Below are 16837 nucleotides of genomic sequence, written 5' to 3' on the forward strand. Positions count from 1 at the left end.
CCCAGCCATTGGGGGTACAAGGTGTCAATTATTTTTTCCTTTTCTATAATTTGATATAGACAAGTTATGCTGGATTCTGATATTTTAGAGGGGGATCCCTCCGATACAGAATTTGATACCTGTGTATATTGTGAGGAGGCCCGGGTAATCCAGCCCTCTCAATTATGTTCCATATGCCGCAATAGGGTGTGCTCATCAACCAATGTTGAGATGTTAGAGACCACTGAGACATCCGCCTCTGAGGATTCTTCGTCCATTGAGGTGTGTTTCCCCTCAATTCTGTTCCTACATATGACGTTTTCCCAAGCTCCGATCCTCCCTCACTTGTAAGGGGTTTGTTCCACCAGAAGTTACTACACAGTCTTGCATGGCCATCTCTACGTCCTTAGCAATGTTACCTATTCCTGCTACATGTAAGCCAAGGGGTAATCCAGGCTCTCCTGCCCAAGGACATTCGTGTAAAATAACAATTGTGTCTGATCAGTCCTATGGGGATGCGGTTTCCTCTGAGGCTTCAGAGGGAGAACCTCCAGGGTTGGAGTCTGCTGGCTTGGGTCCTCCGACTGTGGAGGGCTTAGCATTTAGATTGGCACGCCTGCGTTTACTCCTGAGAAAGGTTTTGGCGATTTTAGAGGTTCCCAGTGCTAATCCATCAGTTGAATCTCAGTCCTCTAAATCGGATAACGATCTTAACTAGACGAGGGGAGGATAGGATCCTATTCCTTGTCGTCTTGTTTTACTTTTTGTTTTATTTAGAATCCCAGTTCCAAGCTCTATGGGGGATTGTGTCGTATGACAAGCAGGACCTGTTTTTGTTTGCACACTCCTTTTTCCTTTTTCAGGGCGTTTGCCTGTTTTCTTTTACTTTGCTATTCCGTTCCGGATAGTTTTTATGTTTTTTAGAGCTCTGGGTTGTTATAGAAACTCTTCTTAGAAAGACATTTCATCACATGGGATTTTTGGTACTATTGACTTTGATGGTCAAGATTGTTGGAGACTTCTGGTGGAAGCTTACAGATTTTTGTTCGGGGTGATAGTTCCCCCGATGATTTTGAGAAACATTAATTTCTTTAACTTTATTATTCAGTTGTTCTAGCCTTGCTGGAACTTAAGAAGTTTTGTTTTCGATTGTTCTGGCAGATACGTTGTATCCTAGAAGACAGGCAGTCTAGTTGGGTTTGCTCCTTCTTTCTATACAAGAGGAGTTTTTTTTCTAGAAGTCCGGTCCAGGTACAGTAGGCCCATCTATCCTAGTTAACAGGCTGGACCTGTTTAGGTATTATCTGGGGTGGGTGCTTGATACTGGATCACATGGATCTAGGGGCCCTAAAGGCCGGAACTAGGCTTTCTTTCTGGGCAATTGTCTTCTCAGAAAAAGGGAAGTTTTTCAAATGACCTTTGGAGTCATTGTCCCGGTATCTATAGTATTGCGGGAATATTTTCCTCCACTGTTGATGCATGACCTAATAGGGAGATGGTCTTCCCGCCCTAATTGGGTTCTATGATTGTTAAGCAGAGCTTATTAGTTCTTCTTTTGTTGGAGAATGTAAGGTTCTGTAGCGAAGAGAAGTGCTGATGCAGTAGAGCTTCCGCCGGGTAAGGGTAAGAGGGGTAGAACAGACCAACTGCAAATGAAGGGGTGTGTGGAGCCAACCAAAAAAGCGGCGAACTACCGCAAGAGCAAATAGAAATAAGAAAGGAAGGCTGCTGAGCAAATAGAAAAACAAAATTTATTCCAATAAAAAAGGTTGGTAAGACACAACAAACCAGGGGAAGGAAACAGCGATCTTACATGTTTCGTGCACACTTGCGCTTAATCATAGATGCTGAATACAAGTAGGGACAGCTGTTGTATTTAAAGAGACAACACACCAATGGAATATTAAGTCTGTTAGGTGACGTAACTCATAGGTGTCACACAGACATCCAATTAGATTCTAAGGTGTGTCTCTACAATGAATACAATAGATCAGAATAATGTAAGGTTCTCCCTTCCTTTTGTTAGGAAGAAGGATGTCTTTCCTGGTTCATCCTTTTTGAGCAAATTCGGTTCTTAGGAACCGTATCATACAGTAAACTTCATTCTGATCCTAGGTTTCCTTCTTGGGATCTGCGAGTTAAGGTGGCAGTATCCTGCTTACAGATTTTACAGTAGTTCCCGGGTCTAGGCTTTTAAGGGGTTTTTACCTTCGCCTGCTAATGGACTTTTTGGGGTTTTCTCGAGTCTTTTTGTTTCTCAGAGTTGGATCTAGACCGGAGTTGCTGGTGTAGACACCAGGGTGGATCTTGGATGCTGTTTTGTCTTATGGACAGGAATTTTTCCTTAGATCTTGCAAAATTTACCATCAGGTTATGCCCTCCAGTCACCTTTCTGGTCTTCATTGAAAGGTGGAGGGTGATATACACAGCCGAGGCTGAGACTTCGGCATGTAGTTGGTGTATCTGTCTTAACAGACTTACATGGCATACCGGTTGGGGAAATCAATCCCAGTGTTCCGATCAGCTCTCCCTGTTCTGAGAAATATTTCTCTTAAGCTCTTCCGGGGCGGTTTTGACTTTGTCGCTTCCTTGTCCAGGGGAGAGAGTGTCCTAGGGAGGTTCGTGGATTGGGAGTTTCCTTCCAATTATTCCTTTGGTTCCTCGGCGAGCATTCTGCTTGGAGGATTTGGTCTTCTGGATTCATACCAGTTGGGACCTCTCAGTGAGATCTTCTTCTTCTTTTCGAGATCTTCTTTTGGAGGAGGAGAGTTCCTCCTGCTAAACGGGGGGGTCTCGCGTTTGGTGGGCGGAGGCCCACTTTGGCTCATTGCCAGCGACCCTCTCTATGAGTGTACTCTTCAGGATCGGATGTCGCCTACAATTATTCCCTGCTCGAATGTTTGTATCTGATGGGGAAGACGATCAAGATTTCAAGGCGTCAGTGTTAGCTCCACCGCTTCTGCAGCAGAAGGTGGGTTTGAACCCAGGTGGGGCTCCGGCCTTTTCATCCAGAATATGCTAGACATCTATAATTCCTTAGAGGTTTCTTTTTAACCTTCTCTTTCGGCCATGTCACGCTTTGTTGTGGATGGTTTGATCCTAGCAGATGGTTTGCTCTGTTTATATCTATGAGTTGTATCGTAGTTGGGGGCTTCGCCTCCATGGACCTTATTACAGGGATTTGCTGGAGCAGGGTCCTTGTGTTCATCACAATCTGGATTCTCTGAAACTGATTGCGTGGAATTAAATCTTAATTTAATCGCTTAATCTTAGCCATGAGTGGTTTTTCTGAAAGGATTGTTGATACTCTTGTTTTAGCTCATAAGCCAGGGTATCGTTGCATCTATCATAAGGGGTGCAGGACCTTCCTTTTCTGGTATGAAGAGCGGGGATTCCCCTGGCATAAGGCCAGGTTCTCCAGGATCCTTCCTTTCTCCAGGATGCTCTGGAGAAGGGCTTTTTCTGTTGACTCCCTTAGGGGAAAGATTTTGGCCCTATCTGTTTTAGTGCTCGAGAGGCTCACAGAGCTTCCAGATGTCCAGTCTTGGATAAGGCTTTGTCTAGATCAGGCCTGTGTTTAGATCTAGTGCTCCTCTTTGAGTTTACATCTTGTTCTAAGTTTTGCAGAAGGCTCCGTTTGGGTTTATGCATGGTATTGACATTAAAATTGTCTGTCTTGGAAGGTTCTTTTTCTACTGACTATTGCTTCGACACGCAAAGTTTCTGAGATGGCTGCCTTGCATTGGGAGTTTCCTTACTGAGTTTTTCATGCAGCTAAGGCTGTTCTTTGTACTGGGTTCGGTTTTTCTTCTTCTGTCCTAATCCTTCTCTTCGAAGGAGCGGTTATTTCATAACTTGGATGTGGTTCAGGCCTTGAAGTTTTATCTTCAGGCTACTAGGGTGTTTTCGTCAGACTTTTTCCTTGTTTATGGTAATGGGCAGGAAGCCTTGTCCGCTTCTTTGTTTTTCTGTTGAGGAACATTACTCGCTTAGCTTATAAGTCATCGGGACACAAGCCTCCTCAGAGGATGAAGGATCATTTAACTAGAGCTGTGGTTTCATCTTGGGGCTTTTGAGAATGAGGCATCTATGGATTAGATTGTAGGGCGACTTCCTGGTCTTCCTTACATACTTATTCAAGATTTTACATATTTGACGTTTTTGCTTCGGCAGAAGCAGCTTTTAAGAGAAAGGGTTTTGCAGACTGTGGTGCCCTCAGAACAGGGTCTGCCTCTATTTTTACCCTCCAGTTTTTCATTCAGTGTCCTCTAGAGCTTGGGTATATGCTTCCCACAATTAAGGAATGAAGCCGTGGACTCTCCTCATATTAAGAAAGAAAACATAAATTATGCTTACCAGATTATTTCCTTTCCTTCTGTATGAGGAGAGTCCACGGCTCCCGCCCAAATTCTCTGTTGGGCGGACTTAAATTTGCTTTTGTTCTTCTGGCACCATTTATACTCTGATATTTCTCCTATTGTTGCTTGTTCCCTCGGCAGAATGACTGGAGGATGAGGGAAGTGGAGGAGGTATTTAAGTCTTTGCCTCCTCCTGGTGGCCAGGTTCTGTATTTCTCACAAGTAAGCTAAGGAATGAAGCTGTGGACTCTCCTCATACAGAAGGAAAGGAAATTATCTGGTAAGCATAATTTATGTTATTTCACAAACGCGACTGCACAATGCGAACCTTGACCACAATATTGTCTTGGTGGGGTGGTCATGGTTATGTGTAATCATGTGTTTACTACACTGTAATATAGTTGAAACGTGTAAAAATAGTGCATAAAGTGCAAAGTAACACAATTAAACTTTGGTAAAAAGGTTGTCTTGTGGTAGCCATGTTGAAAAATTGTAGTTTGAACAAACTTGGTAGAGGACCTTGCAAGGAGCACATGTGCAAAATTACACTTCATTTCACTTAGCGGTTTCAGAGAAGAAGATGTTTGAAGATTTTCAATAAATTCAAGACATCATATAACCGGGGCACTTCTCTTGAGCAATAGTAAAGCTATGTCATAGAAGCATTGAGCACAGCAAGTTTCAAAGTTGTAACATAAGCAATTCCAGAGCAGTAGAGTTTTAAGCGTTTGTCGAAATTAGTCGCAAAAAAACAATATGATTGCCAGACCATATGACCTATGAGTTTAATTTTGCATGAGATATAGCAGAGCAATAGGCTGTACCAGCATACCTGTTTTCAAGAGCTTTGCACAAACAGTTAAGCAGTTATAGGCAATTGAATCAAAAGCTTTGCAGAATAAAAAGAAAAAAAATTATAGCTGCAAGCAGCAATAGAGGTGGCCAAGTGCATCAGCTTTGCAATGGCATACAAGCAGCTAAGTCACAATATAAAGCTATAAAGCAAATTTTTACAGTTCTAACATAAGCAGTTGGAAAGAAAACACATTTTAAAAATGTGTGTGTTTTTCAAGATGTCTGCCACACCATATGACCAATACTTTCAACACGAACAGATGTAACTCTAGGTCACAATATATGGTTATACAGAAAATTTCACAGCTTAAACATAAGCGGTTGCAAAGAAAACACATTTTCTAAATTTTTGTGTAAACCAATATGGCTGCTACAGTATGTGACCAATTCCTTCAACATGAACAACTGTGACTCTAGGTCACAATATAAGGTTATACAGCAAGTTTCACAGTTCTAACATAAGCGGTTTCAGAGAAAACAGAATTTATGCTTACCTGATAAATTGCTTTCTCCAACGGTGTGTCCGGTCCACGGCGTCATCCTTACTTGTGGGATATTCTCTTCCCCAACAGGAAATGGCAAAGAGTCCCAGCAAAGCTGGTCACATGATCCCTCCTAGGCTCCGCCCACCCCAGTCATTCGACCGACGGACAGGAGGAAATATATATAGGAGAAACCATATGATACCGTGGTGACTGTAGTTAGAAAAAATAATTCATCAGACCTGATTAAAAAACCAGGGCGGGCCGTGGACCGGACACACCGTTGGAGAAAGCAATTTATCAGGTAAGCATAAATTCTGTTTTCTCCAACATTGGTGTGTCCGGTCCACGGCGTCATCCTTACTTGTGGGAACCAATACCAAAGCTTTAGGACACGGATGAAGGGAGGGAGCAAATCAGGTCACCTAAATGGAAGGCACCACGGCTTGCAAAACCTTTCTCCCAAAAATAGCCTCCGAAGAAGCAAAAGTATCAAATTTGTAAAATTTGGCAAAAGTGTGCAGTGAAGACCAAGTCGCTGCCTTACATATCTGGTCAACAGAAGCCTCGTTCTTGAAGGCCCATGTGGAAGCCACAGCCCTAGTGGAGTGAGCTGTGATTCTTTCAGGAGGCTGCCGTCCGGTAGTCTCATAAGCCAATCGGATAATGCTTTTAAGCCAAAAGGAAAGAGAGGTAGAAGTTGCTTTTTGACCTCTCCTTTTACCAGAATAAACAACAAACAAGGAAGATGTTTGTCCTAAATCTTTAGTAGCCTCTAAATAGAATTTTAGAGCACGGACTACGTCCAAATTGTGTAACAAACGTTCCTTCTTTGAAACTGGATTCGGACACAAAGAAGGTACAACTATCTCCTGGTTAATATTTTTGTTGGAAACAACTTTCGGAAGAAAACCAGGCTTAGTACGCAAAACCACCTTATCTGCATGGAACACCAGATAGGGCGGAGAACACTGCAGAGCAGATAACTCTGAAACTCTTCTAGCAGAAGAAATTGCAACCAAAAACAAAACTTTCCAAGATAATAACTTAATATCTACGGAATGTAAGGGTTCAAACGGAACCCCTTGAAGAACTGAAAGAACTAGATTTAGACTCCAGGGAGGAGTCAAAGGTCTGTAAACAGGCTTGATCCTAACCAGAGCCTGAACAAATGCTTGAACATCTGGCACAGCTGCCAGTCTTTTGTGAAGTAAAACAGATAAAGCAGAGATCTGTCCCTTCAGAGAACCCTTTCTCCAAACCTTCTTGTAGAAAGGATAGAATCTTAGGAATTTTTATCTTGTTCCATGGGAATCCTTTAGATTCACACCAACAGATATATTTTTTCCATATTTTATGGTAAATTTTTCTAGTTACAGGCTTTCTAGCCTGAATCAGAGTATCTATTACAGAATCTGAAAACCCACGCTTTGATAAAATCAAGCGTTCAATCTCCAAGCCGTCAGTTGGAGGGAAACCAGATTCGGATGTTCGAATGGACCCTGAACAAGAAGGTCCTGTCTCAAAGGTAGCTTCCATGGTGGAGCCGATGACATATTCACCAGGTCTGCATACCAAGTCCTGCGTGGCCACGCAGGAGCTATCAAGATCACCGAGGCCCTCTCCTGATTGATCCTGGCTACCAGCCTGGGGATGAGAGGAAACGGTGGGAATACATAAGCTAGGTTGAAGGTCCAAGGTGCTACTAGTGCATCTACTAGGGTCGCCTTGGGATCCCTGGATCTGGACCCGTAGCAAGGAACCTTGAAGTTCTGACGAGACGCCATCAGATCCATGTCTGGAATGCCCCATAATTGAGTTATTTGGGCAAAGATTTCTGGATGGAGTTCCCACTCCCCCGGATGGAATGTCTGACGACTCAGAAAATCCGCTTCCCAATTTTCCACTCCTGGGATGTGGATCGCAGACAAGTGGCAGGAGTGATCCTCCGCCCATTGAATTATCTTGGTCACTTCTTTCATCGCCAGGGAACTCCTTGTTCCCCCCTGATGATTGATATATGCAACGGTCGTCATGTTGTCTGACTGAAACCTTATGAATTTGGCCTTTGCTAGTTGAGGCCAAGCTCTGATAGCATTGAATATCGCTCTCAGTTCCAGAATGTTTATCGGGAGAAGAGACTCTTCCCGAGACCATAGACCCTGAGCTTTCAGGGATTCCCAGACCGCGCCCCAGCCCACTAGGCTGGCGTCGGTCGTGACAATGACCCACTCTGGTCTGCGGAAGCTCATTCCCTGTGACAGATTGTCCAGGGTCAGCCACCAATGGAGTGAATCTCTGGTCTTTTGATCTACTTGAATCGTCGGAGACAAGTCTGTATAATCCCCATTCCACTGTCTGAGCATGCACAGTTGTAATGGTCTTAGATGAATTCGTGCAAAAGGAACTATGTCCATTGTTGCAACCATCAATCCTATTACTTCCATGCACTGCGCTATGGAAGGACGAGGAACAGAATGAAGTACTTGACAAGAGCTTAGAAGTTTTGATTTTCTGACCTCTGTCAGAAAAATCCTCATTTCTAAGGAATCTATTATTGTTCCCAAGAAGGGAACTCTTGTTGACGGGGACAGAGAACTTTTTTCTTTGTTCACCTTCCATCCGTGAGATCTGAGAAAGGCTAAGACGATGTCCGTATGAGCCTTTGCTTTTGACAGGGACGACGCTTGAATCAGGATGTCGTCCAAGTAAGGTACTACTGCAATGCCCCTTGGTCTTAGAACCGCTAGAAGGGACCCTAGTACCTTTGTGAAAATCCTTGGAGCAGTGGCTAATCCAAATGGAAGTGCCACAAACTGGTAATGCTTGTCCAGAAAAGCGAACCTTAGGAACTGATGATGTTCCTTGTGGATAGGAATATGTAGGTACGCATCCTTTAAATCCACGGTAGTCATAAATTGATTTTCCTGGATAGTAGGTAGGATCGTTCGAATAGTTTCCATTTTGAACGATGGTACCCTGAGAAATTTGTTTAGGATCTTTAGATCCAAAATTGGTCTGAATGTTCCCTCTTTTTTGGGAACTATGAACAGATTGGAAAAAAATCCCATTCCTTGTTCTCTTATTGGAACTGGATGTATCACTCCCATCTTTAAAAGGTCTTCTACACAATGTAAGAATGCCTGTCTCTTTATTTGGTTTGAAGATAATTGAGACCTGTGGAACCTTCCCCTTGGGGGTAGTTCCTTGAATTCCAGGAGATAACCTTGAGAAACTATTTCTAGCGCCCAAGGATCCTGAACATCTCTTGCCCAAGCCTGAGCAAAGAGAGAAAGTCTGCCCTCCACTAGATCCGGTCCCGGATCGGGGGCTATCCCTTCATGCTGTTTTGGTAGCAGTGGTAGGCTTCTTGGCCTGCTTACCCTTGTTCCAGCCTTGCATTGGTTTCCAGGCTGGTTTGGGTTGTGAAGTATTACGCTCTTGCTTAGAGGATACAGAATTAGAGACTGGTCCGTTTCTGCGAAAGGGACGAAAATTAGGCTTATTTTTAGCCTTAAAAGACCTATCCTGTGGGAGGGCGTGGCCCTTTCCCCCAGTGATGTCTGAAATAATCTCTTTCAAATCAGGTCCAAATAATGTTTTACCTTTGAAAGGAATGTTAAGCAATTTTGTCTTGGAAGACACATCCGCTGACCAAGACTTTAGCCAAAGCGCTCTGCGCGCCACGACAGCAAACCCTGAATTTTTCGCCGCTAATCTAGCTAATTGCAAAGCGGCATTTAAAACAAAAGAGTTAACCAATTTAAGTGCTTGAACTCTGTCCATAACCTCCTCATATGAAGATTCTTTACTGAGCGATTTTTCTAGTTCCTCGAACCAGAAACACGCTGCCGTAGTGACAGGAACAATGCATGAAATTGGTTGTAGAAGGTAACCTTGCTGTACAAAAATCTTTTTAGAATCTAATTTCTTATCCATAGGATCTTTGAAAGCACAACTATCTTCGATAGGAATAGTAGTGCGTTTGTTTAGAGTAGAAACCGCCCCCTCGACCTTGGGGACTGTCTGCCATAAGTCCTTTCTGGGGTCGACTATAGGAAATAATTTCTTAAATATAGGGGGGGGAACAAAAGGTATGCCGGGCCTTTCCCACTCTTTATTTACTATGTCCGCCACCCACTTGGGTATAGGAAAAGCGTCGGGGGGCACCGGAACCTCTAGGAACTTGTCCATCTTACATAATTTCTCTGGAATGACCAAATTGTCACAATCATCCAGAGTAGATAACACCTCCTTAAGCAGTGCGCGGAGATGTTCTAATTTAAATTTAAATGTCACAACATCAGGTTCAGCTTGATGAGAAATTTTTCCTGAATCTGAAATTTCTCCATCAGACAAAACCTCCCTCATGGCCCCTTGAGATTGGTGTGAGGGTATGTCAGAACAGTTATCATCAGCGTCCTCTTGCTCTTCAGTGTTTAAAACAGAGCAATCGCGCTTTCTCTGATAAGTAGGCATTTTGGATAAAAGATTTGCTATGGAGTTATCCATTACAGCCGTTAATTGTTGCATGGTAATAAGTATTGGCGCATTAGATGTACTAGGGGCCTCCTGTGTGGGCATAACTGGTGTAGACACAGTAGGGGATGATGTAGTATCATGTTTACTCCCCTCATTTGAGGAATCATCTTGGGCAATATCATTATCTGTGGCATTACTGTCCTTACTTTGTTTGGACGCTATGGCACAATTATCACATAAATGTAAATGGGGAGACACATTGGCTTTCATACATATAGAACATAGCTTATCTGATGGTACAGACATGTTAAACAGGCTTAAACTTGTCAACAAAGCACAAAAAACGTTTTAAAATAAAACCGTTACTGTCACTTTAAATTTCAAACTGAAAACACTTTATTACTGAATATGTGAAAAAGTATGAAGGAATTGTTCAAAATTCACCAAAATTTCACCACAGTGTCTTAAAGCATTAAAAGTATTGCACACCAAATTTCAGAGCTTTAACCCTTAAATTAACGGAACCGGAGCCGTTTTTACATTTAACCCCTATACAGTCCCAGAATGAGGCTCTGTCTATAACTAGAAAGGCCCCCATCTGAAAAAGGTGTCCAACACAGTGCCTGCCGTTTTTCTAAACGTTCCCCAAGATTATAATACCAATAATTAGTTAGAATCTGCATAATATGCCTAGTAAAGCAATCGTTTTAGCCCAGAAAAATGTCTACCAGTTTTTAAGCCCTTTTTGAAGCCCTTTATTCTTTTATGTTTAACTAAGAAAATGGCTTACCGGTCCCCATGAGGGGAAATGACAGCCTTCCAGCATTACATGGTCTTGTTAGAAATATGGCTAGTCATACCTTAAGCAGAAAAGACTGCTAACTGTTTCCCCCAACTGAAGTTACTTCATCTCAACAGTCCTGTGTGGAAACAGCAATCGATTTTAGTAACTGTCTGCTAAAATCATCTTCCTCTTACAAACAGAAATCTTCATCCTTTTCTGTTTCAGAGTAAATAGTACATACCAGCACTATTTTAAAATAACAAACACTTGATAGAAGAATAAAACTACATTTAAACACCAAAAAACTCTTAACCATCTCCGTGGAGATGTTGCCTGTGCAACGGCAAAGAGAATGACTGGGGTGGGCGGAGCCTAGGAGGGATCATGTGACCAGCTTTGCTGGGACTCTTTGCCATTTCCTGTTGGGGAAGAGAATATCCCACAAGTAAGGATGACGCCGTGGACCGGACACACCAATGTTGGAGAAAATAGATTTTAGAAATTTTTGTGTAAACCAAGCTGGCTGCCTTATATGATATACAGCCTCCATATTATGCATAATAGTTTTCACCATAGATGTCAATAAGTATGGCAAAAATAAAGCATTTTTGTAAAACAGTTTTTGTTTTATTATTAATTAAAAATTATTGTTAAAGGGACATTAAACCCCCCCAAAAAAATTTCATTATTCAGATAGAGAATACAATTTTTAAAACTTTTTACTTCTATTATCAAATTGTGTTCATTCTCATGTTATTCTTTGTTGAAGCGATACCTAGGTAGGTAGCTTGCACATGCCTGAAGCACTACATGACAGGAAATAGTGCTGCCATCTGGTGCCCCTGCTAATGTATAACATTGTTGCAAAACTGCTGGTATATAGTGCTGCAGACACGTGCACACTCTTGAGCTTGCATTTCTGCTTTTCAAATAAGGATAACAAGAAAACAAAGACATTTTGATAATAGAGGTAAATTAGGGAGTTGTTTAACCCCTTAATGACCACAGCACTTTTCCATTTTCTGTCCGTTTGGGACCAAGGCTATTTTTACATTTTTGAGGTGTTTGTGTTTAGCTGTAATTTTCCTCTTACTCATTTACTGTACCCACACATATTATATACCGTTTTTCTCGACATTAAATGGACTTTCTAAAGATACCATTATTTTCATCATATCTTATAATTTACTATAAAAAAAATATAAAATCTGAGGAAAAAATGGAAAAAAACACACTTTTTCTAACTTTGACCCCCAAAATCTGTTACACATCTACAACCACCAAAAAACACCCATGCTAAATAATTTCTAAATTTTGTCCTGAGTTTAGAAATACCCAATGTTTACATGTTCTTTGCTTTTTTTGTAAACTATAGGGCCATAAATACAAGTAGCACTTTGCTATTTCCAAACCATTTCTTTTCAAAATTAGCGACAGTTACATTAGAACACTGATATCTTTCAGGAATCTCTGAATAGCCATTGACATGCATATATTTTTTTTTAGTAGACAACCCAAAGTATTGATCTAGGCCCATTTTGGTATATTTCATGCCACCATTTCACCGCCAAATGCAATCAAATACAAAAAATCGTTCACTTTTCACAATTGTTTTCACAAACTTTTGGTTTCTAACTTAAATTATTTACAAACAGCTTGTGCAATTATGGCATAAATGGTTGTAAATTCTTCTCTGAGATCCCCTTTGTTCAGAAATAGCAGACATATATGACTTTGGCGTTGCTTTTTGGTAATTAGAAGGCCGCTAAATGACACTGCGCACCACACGTGTATTATGCCCAGCAGTGAAGGGGTTAATTAGGGAGCATGTAGGGAGCTTTTTGGGGTAGTTTTAGCTTTAGTGTAGTGTAGTAGACAACCCCAAGTATTGATCTGGGCCAATTTTGGTATATTTCATGCCACCATTTCACCGCCAAATGCGATGAAATTAAAAAAAACGTTAATTTTTTCTCAATTTTAGGTTTCTCACTGAAATTATTTACAAACAGCTTGTGCAATTATGGCACAAATGGTTGTAAATGCTTCTCTGGGATCCCCTTTGTTCAGAAATAGCAGACATATATGGCTTTGGCATTGCTTTTTGGTAATTAGAAGGCCTCTAAATGCCGGTGCGCATCACACGTGTATTATGGCTAGCAGTGAAGGGGTTAATTATGTAGCTTGTAGGGAGCTTGCAGGGTTAATTTTAGCTTTAGTGTAGAGCTCAGCCTCCCACCTGAAACATCAGACCCCCTGATCCCTCCCAAACAGCTCTCTTCCCTCCCCCACCCCACAATTGTCCCCGCCATCTTAAGTACTGGCAGAAACTCTGCCAGTACTAAAATAAAAGGTATTTGGCCCTTTTTTAAAAATAAAAAAAAGCATATTTACATATGCTTATGTGTAGGATCCCCCCTTAGACCCCAACCTCACTGATCCCCCACCAAACAGCTCTAACCCTTCCCCTCTGCCTTAATGGGCGCCATCTTGGGTACTGGCAGCTGTCTGCCAGTACCCAGTTTTGTAAAAAAAATAATTTATGCTTACCTGATAAATTTATTTCTCTTGTAGTGTATCCAGTCCACGGATCATCCATTACTTATGGGATATATTCTCCTTCCCAACAGGAAGTTGCAAGAGTCCACCCACAGCAAAGCTGCTATATAGCTCCTCCCCTAACTGCCATTACCAGTCATTCGACCGAAAACATGCAGAGAAAGGAAAACCATAGGGTGCAGTGGTGACTGTAGTTTAATGGAAAAATTACCTGCCTTAAAGTGACAGGGCGGCCGTGGACTGGATACACTACAAGAGAAATAAATTTATCAGGTAAGCATAAATTATGTTTTCTCTTGTTAAGTGTATCCAGTCCACGGATCATCCATTACTTATGGGATACCAATACCAAAGCTAAAGTACACGGATGATGGGAGGGACAAGGCAGGTACTTAAACGGAAGTTACCACTGCCTGTAAAAAGCCCTTTCTCCCAAAAATAGCCTCCGAAGAAGCAAGGTATCAAATTTGTTAAATTTGAAAAAGTATGAAACGCAGACCAAGACTCCGTCTTGTAATCTGTTCAACAGAAGCCACATTTAAAAAAGGCCCAAGTGAAAACCACAGCTCTAGTAGAATGAGCTGTAATCCCTTCAGGAGGCTGCTGTCCAGCAGTCTCATAAGCTAAATGAATTATGCTTTTTAACCAAAAAGACAGAGAGGTTGCTGAAGTCCTTTGACCTCTCCTCTGTCCAGAATAGACAACAAACAAGGTGAATGTTTGATGAAAATCTGTAGTAGCTTGTAAGTAAAACTTTAAAACACGAACCACGTCCAAATTGTGTAATAGACGTTCCTTCTTTGAAGAAGGATTAGGATACAAGAATGGAACAACAATCTCTTGAGTGATATTCTTGTTAGATACCACCTTAGGTAAAAACCCAGGTTGGTACACAGGACTACCTTATCCGTACGGAGAACCAGATAAGGAGAATCACATTGCAACGCAGATAACTCGGAGACTCTATGAGTCGAGGAAATAGCTACCAAAAAGGAACTTTCCAAGATAGAAGTTTGATATCTATGGAATGAAAAGGTTCAAATGGAACTCCTTGAAGAACCTTAAGAACCAGCTTTAAGCTCCATGGCGGAGCAACATTTTTAACCACAGGCTTGGTTCTAACCAAAGCCTGACCAAATGCCTGAACGTCTAGAATACCTGCCAGACGCTTGTGCAAAAGAATAGACAGAGTAGAAATCTGTCCTTTTAAAGAACTAGCTGACAACCCTTTTCTCAAAATCATCTTGGAGAAAAGATAATATCCTGGGAATCCAGACTTTACTCCATGAGTAACCCTTGGATTCATAACAATAAGATATTTACACCATATCTTATGTTAAATTTTCCTAGAGACAGGCTTTTATGCCAGTATTAAGGTATCAATTACTGACTCGGAGAAGCCATGCTTTGATAACATCAAGCGTTCTGTCTCCAGGCAGTCCATCTCAGATTAGTTATATTTAGATGGTTGAAAAGACCCTGAGGTAGAGGGTCCTGTCTCAGAAGCAGAGACCGTGGTGGAAAGGATGACATGTCCACCAGATCTGCATACCAGGTCCTGCGTGGCCACGCAGGCGCTGTCAAAAGCACCAAAGCACTCTCCTGCTTGATCTTGTGCAAACCCCTCCGGAGGGAATTCCCACTCCCCCGGATGAAAAGTCTGACGACTTAGAAAATCTGCCTCCCAGTTCTCAACACCTGGGATAGGGATAGCTTTTAGACAAGAGTGAGTCTCTGTCCAGTGAATTATTTTAAGACTTCTAACATTGCTAGGGAACTTCTGTTCCCCCTTGATGGTTGATGTAAGCCACAGTCGTGATATTGTCCGACTGAAATATGATGTACCTCAGAGTTGCTAACTGAGGCCAAGTCTGAAGAGCATGGAATATCGCTCCCAGTTCCAGAATATTCATTAGAAGGAGGGTCTCCTCCTGAGTCCCCTATCCCTGAGCCTTCAGGGAGTTCCAGACTGTATCCCAACCTAAAAGGCTGGCATCTGTTGTAACAATTGTCCCATCTGACCTGCGGAAGGTCATACCCTTGGACAGATGGACCCGAGATAGTCACCAGAGAAGAGAATCTCTGGTTTCTTGGTCCGGATTTAACAGGAGAACAAATCTGTGTAATCCCCGTTCCTCTGGCTGAGCATGCATAGTTGCAGTGGTCTGAAATGTAGGCGTGCAAACGGTACTATGTCCCTTGCCGCTACCATTAAGCCGATTACATTCATGTACTGAGCCACCAAAGGGCGCTGATGGAATGAAGAACACGGCAGAAATTTAGAAACTTTGACAACCTGGACTCCGTCAGGTAAATTTTAATTTCTACAAAATCTATCAGAATCCCTAGGAGGGAAACCCTTGATATTGGGGATAGAGAACTCTTTCCTTGTTCACTTTCCACCCATGCAATCTCAGAAATGCCAGTACTACGTCCGTATGAGACTTGGCAACTTGGATGTTTGACGCCTGTATCAGGATGTCGTCTAAATAAGGGGCCACTTCTATGCCCCACGGCCTAAGGACCGCCAAAGTGACCCCAGAACCTCCATAAAGATTCTAGGGGCTGTAGTTAACCCAAAGGAAAGAGCTACAAACTGGTAATGCCTGTCTAGAAAGGCAAACCTGAAAAACCGATGGTGATCTTTATGCATCGTAATGTGAGGATAAGCATCCTTCAAATCCATTGTAGTCCTCTATTGACTCTCCTGGATCATAGTTAAGATGGTACGAATAGTTTCCATCTTAAATGATAGAATTCTAAAGAATTTGTTTAAGATCTTTTAGATCCAAAATAGGTCTGAAGGTTTCCTTTCCTTGGGAACCACAAACCGATTTGAGGAAAACTGTGTCCCTGTTCCTCTATTGGAACTGAATGGGTCACGTACACAATGCAAGAATGTCTCTTTCTTTATCTGGTTTGCAGATAAATGTGAAAGGCAAAAACTCCCCTTTTTTGGGGGGGAAAGCTTTGAAATCCAGAAGATATCTCTGGGGTATAATTTCCAATGCCCAGGGATCCTGGGCATCTCTTGCCCACGCCTGGGCGAAGAATGAAGTCTGCCCCCTATAGGATCCGTTACCAGATAGGGGTCCGTTCCTCATACTGTTTTAGAGGCAGCAGCAGGCTCCTTGACCTGCTTATCTTTGTTCCAGGTCCGGTTGTCTCCAGACCGCCTTGGACTGAGCAAAAGTTCCCTCTTATTTTGCCTTAGAGGAAGTTGATGCCACACCTGCCTTGAATTTTCGAAAGGCACGAAAATTAGGCCTTTTTTGTCCCTTGATTTGGACCTGTCCTGAGGAAGGGCATGATCTTTTCCTCCAGTGATATAAGTAATAATC

This window comes from Bombina bombina, chromosome 8 (assembly GCF_027579735.1).
Source record: "Bombina bombina isolate aBomBom1 chromosome 8, aBomBom1.pri, whole genome shotgun sequence".
Taxonomy (NCBI): domain Eukaryota; kingdom Metazoa; phylum Chordata; class Amphibia; order Anura; family Bombinatoridae; genus Bombina; species Bombina bombina.